A 5,167-nucleotide genomic window follows, 5' to 3' on the forward strand; every position below is an offset into this window, starting at 1 on the left:
CTTGCTTACATATGCTCTGTTTTTACCTCTGGTTTAAAAGCTGCATTAAATGAAGTCATTCTTAATACATTTAATTCAGTCATTCTTTCATGCCTTTAAAACCCTTTAAAGATGCGTCGAAATATTTCATATATTAGAAATGAAAGATAAATATTGAAATATTTTATTTTATTGTGCTACACCATATAATATTGATATTAGCACGGTTATTTTGTGTATATACACGCCTAGGAAAAGTAATAAGTCTAGCCCATGGGAACTTTTAATGGTCTTAAAAACATATTACGGGTCAGGAAATATATAAGAATGAAACAAAAACTGTAGATCTGTTTCTTTCTCTATAAATTCTGCTTCTGTTTATGAGCTCATTTTGAGGCCCTTAATAGGTTGCATTTATACACTATATTTCCAAAATTGCGCTTGGACACGAGTTCTCCGGCCATGTCTGGTTGTTTCCCGAACTTTAACACCAACCTGGAGGCAGACAATTGTATAGGACGTCTTTGGATTTTGTCGTATGACAATGCTTGTTTGCGCAAAGCCAGCTCCAAGGAGATTTGCTTTATATGGGTTGGAGTTGAAGATCTTGAGTTTCTGCTGTAAAGCTCTGACATCAATTAGACTGAACATGAATCCTGGCTGTACCCCAGGCCTCATGACTTCACCTACATCGGTACTTGACTTTACTAACACCCTTGTGGCTGACGAATCTCCACAAATCTCCATATGATTTAAAATCCTGTGAAGTCAGATGCCCACAAAGTTTTGTCCGTATAGTGTGTATACAGTATTACTTTCATGTGTATAATTTAAACCTATAAATGGAAAAAGCAAATTTCTAGGCTGAATTAGACACTTCTTTGCAGTTGGTTGAAGGTGTGCTGTCGCATGCCTGCTTTAGGGAAAATCCCTGAAGGGAATTTCTATTATGGGTGGACAGACATTTGACTGCCCAGGCATCACTTGTCCAGCCAAGGCTGCACACATTCCACACTGTGCTACTCTACTGTTGGACCCATTCATAAATATTTTACCTTATGCATGAAACCTCAAACAATTTGTTCTGTCAAAAGACTGCATGAAGGAGATGAGGAATATCTCCTTCATGGGCCTTCATGGGTATCTCCTTCATCTCCTGGGTCCAAGATGGCGCCGTTGAGGTCGGCTGCCGTCACGACTGCTCTGGCTACGATTTCTCTTTTTTTGTTTATTTTATACTTTTATTTAAGTAGTTACACTTCCATCTACACAAGATGGACATCATTAGATATGACAGAGACACTCATATCTATTGGTGTACAATGCACTCACCTTTCGCCGTTTTTAAATCCGGACCCATGCTGGCCGAGCGAGATCCTGAGGGAGAACAAAGGACGCGACCTGTACAGGCGTCCGCGAGGAAAACGAGCCGGCGTCAGGAACAGGCTGAGGGCACGCGCACACCGCGCTCCCTTACCTAGTATCCTGTTAGCCAATGTACAGTCACTGGAGAACAAGCTCGACGACCTCAGGGCAAGGGTCAAGTTCCAGAGAGACATTCGGGACTGCAACCTTCTCTGCTTCACCGAGACATGGCTGAACCCAGCGGTACCGGACCACGCCATCCAGCCGGCCGAGCTCTTCTCGGTTTACCGCATGGACAGAACACTGGAGTCGGGGAAGTCTAGAGGAGGTGGAGTGTGTGTGATGATGAACAACCACTGGTGCGACAGCGCGAGCATCGTTCCTCTTTCACGCTCCTGCACACCAAATCTGGAACTACTGACCATCAAATGTCGGCCCTTTTATCTACCTCGGGAATTCAGCTCGGTCATTGTCAGTGCCGTTTATATTCCACCTCAAGCGGACACGGACAGTGCAGTATGGGACTTACATGAGACATTAACACTTCAACAAACACAGCATCGGGACGCTGCGCTCATTGTGGTCGGAGATTTCAACAGTGCCAACCTCAAGCGCGCACTACCGAACTTCTACCAGCATATCACCTGCCCCACCAGGGGCGAAAGAACAATGGACCACTGTTACACATCATTCAAGAACAGCTACAAGGCACAATCACGTCCACAGTTTGGGAAATCGGACCATGCCGCCATCTTCCTCATGCCTGTTTACAAACAAAGGCTGAAACAGGAAGCTCCGGTTCAGAGGGAGGTCGCGCGCTGGGCCAATCGGTGGCCGCTCTGCAGAACGGTTTGGATGACGCAGACTGGGACATGTTCCGGCGCAGCTCTGATGACGTCAGCATGTTTACGGAAGCGGTTGTGCGATTCATCGGGAAACTAGCGGAGGATACGGTGCAGAAAACCACTATCAGAACGTTTCCCAACCAGAAGCCGTGGGTGGATAAAACCATCCGCGATGCTCTGAGATCCCGCTCCACTGCCTACAACACGGGGCTCGCCACCGGGGACATGGACGAGTACAAGGCTGCCTCCTACAGTGTTCACAGAGTGGTGAAGGGTGCAAAGCGGCGCAACGGGAGGAAACTAGAGTCACAGTTTCAACATGGTGGCTCTAGGGGCCTGTGGCAGGGACTAAGGACAATAACGGACTATAAAACACCATCTTCTAGAATGGTGAATGCGGGCGCTTCTCTGGCAGACGAGCCATACACCTTTTATGCTCGTTTCGAGGCTGAGGCTAACCACGCTAGTGGCACTAGCGGCACAACCAGCGTGCACGCCGAGAGAGCCGGAGAGGTAAACACGTTCACCATCTCGGAGCATGACGTGAGGAGGGCATTCAAGAGAGTGAATACCAGGAAGGCAGCAGGACCAGATGGCATCTCAGGTCGGGTTCTGAAAGCCTGCGCTGACCAGCTAGCACCGGTGTTTACTGAGATATTCAACCTCTCCCTGGAACAGTCTGTTGTCCCCTCATGTTTTAAACAGTCTACCATTGTTCCTGTCCCGAAGAAACCCCAGCCCACCTGCCTTAACGACTATCGCCCTGTAGCCTTGACCTCAGTAGTGATGAAGTGCTTCGAGAGACTGGTCAGAGACTTCATCACTGCATCACTACCAGACACACTGGACCCATTACAGTTTGCGTACCGTCAGAACCGTTCTACTGAGGACGCCATTGCTCATCTTCTCCACACCACGATCTGCTACCTGGACCAAAGAAACAGGAATTATGCAAAGATGTTGTTCGTGGACTACAGTTCAGCGTTTAACACCATAATTCCCTCCACACTCACCTCTAAGTTGGAGGTCCTGGGACTCAGCCAGCCGCTGTGTCAATGGATCTCTAACTTCCTGACAGACAGACCACAAGTCGTACGGGTGGGAAAACACACCTCATCCCCCCTCACTCTCAGCACTGGCGCCCCCCAGGGTTGTGTTCTGAGCCCCCTGCTTTACTCGATGTACACATACGACTGTGTGGCCACTTCCAACTCCACCACCATCATCAAGTTTGATCTGATTTGATTTGATTTGATTTGATCTCCTGCTGCTACTATCTGTTTTTTCCCTATAAATGTGATGCTATAATATATTAAGTTATTACACAACACATCATTAACTCTGCACCTCCTCAAGCCCTGCACTGAACCAGGTTGCACCCAAAGTCCACAATGGCCTGATTTGTACACCACTGATTACACACCTGCAGTCTTTCTATCAATGCTTAATGAAGGAGAGGCCTGTAATCCTCTGATGAAATCGTTTTTTTAAATATTACTTTTGTGTGCATTAATAGATGACTTTGCACTGCAACACTGCATTTTACAGATTAATGATGTACTATTGCTTAACTCAGCTTATTTCATATATGTCTTCAATTAAAAAACATTTTAAGAAAGAAACGAGAGGTCATTGGAAATTTTTTCTTTCTTTATTATTTATCAACATAAAAGTGAATTTTATATAGCACATATTTCTTATTTTTATAAACCAGTTTTAATTCACTTATATTAATTTGTAATTTAATTATTTATGTTCTCTCGTCAATTTCTATTTTGTTTGATTTAACTAATCTCTATTATCTGTAACAAGTCAAATTATTTTCTATATAAATAAACAAAACAAATATCACCATTATATAATGTAATGCATCATAATATATATTATATTCATGGTTTATATGTGAATATATGTTTTACACACATTTTAGTGATATTAAATACAATAGCAATATTTGGTCACATTATGAAAAGGTGAAAACCATCTCATGAAAGAACACTGATTAATGCAGAGTCTCTCTGGAATATCTGCAGAGTTATAATTAATTTAATGCACCTCCTAAACCACGGATAAAACAGAGCGTAAATAACCGGATTAATGGTGGAATTACAATAAATCAGGAAAATTAATTCACAAATAGTTTCTGACTGTAGCTCAATAACGCCACCTAATAAACTGTAAATAAAATACGGAAGTAAACACGCCAGAAACACAGACACTAAAATGCCGAGGACTTTGGCTGCTTTTCTCTCAGATTTCATGGAGTGGGAGGTGATTTTCTGTGTTTGAGGTCGTGTGTGATTATTAAGCTCTCTGATAGCAGTGGCGTGTTTCTTAGCGATCAGAAAAACCCGACTGTACAATATGATGATGACAGAAAGTGGAAATATAAATGTTATTACAAGATCAATTACAGAGAAAACCTCATTCAGAATAACAAAACACTCTCCAGGACACATTAAAAAATTCATGGAATTTAGACTGAAGTAGTAGAATGTCATGCTGTATGCCAGACACACACACCAGTTAGAAGAAACCACAGTGCACATTATCCTTGTAGAGATTGTGTTTGTGTAAAAAAATGGGTTTGAAAGAGCGACATAGCGATCCACAGAGATCAGAGTGATATTAGAAATTGATGAGGCCAAAACTAAACTGCCAATTAACCAAAAACAAATACAGAAACTTCTCCCTAAAATCCAGCACGACTTGATAATCCAGATAAACATTGGAGGCATCAATAAAGCACCGACAAAGAAATCCGACACGGCCAGAGAGAGCACGAGCATGTTGGTCGGCGTGTGAAGCTGCTTGAAGTGAAGAACAGAGATGATGACGAGCAGATTTCCACACACTGTTAGAAAAACCACAGCAGCTGAACACACGTACAGTAAGATATAAACTGCAGGAGATACAGATCTCTCTGGACAGGAGAAATGCTCACAGCGATCCGAGAGATTCAACTCCGTCACGTTCAT

The 5,167-nt window shown here is 43.4% G+C and overlaps 1 pseudogene across 1 annotated transcript; it reads right to left on the minus strand.

Moving 5' to 3' along the window:
* Nucleotides 1-4,174: 4,174 nt before the first annotated feature.
* Nucleotides 4,175-5,167, minus strand: LOC310722167 (trace amine-associated receptor 6 pseudogene; annotated as a pseudogene). The gene has a single exon. The product of its transcript is annotated as a trace amine-associated receptor 6 pseudogene (transcript).

The sequence above is a fragment of the Silurus aristotelis genome (assembly GCF_946808225.1).
Source record: "Silurus aristotelis genome assembly, chromosome: 28".
Lineage (NCBI taxonomy): Eukaryota > Metazoa > Chordata > Actinopteri > Siluriformes > Siluridae > Silurus > Silurus aristotelis.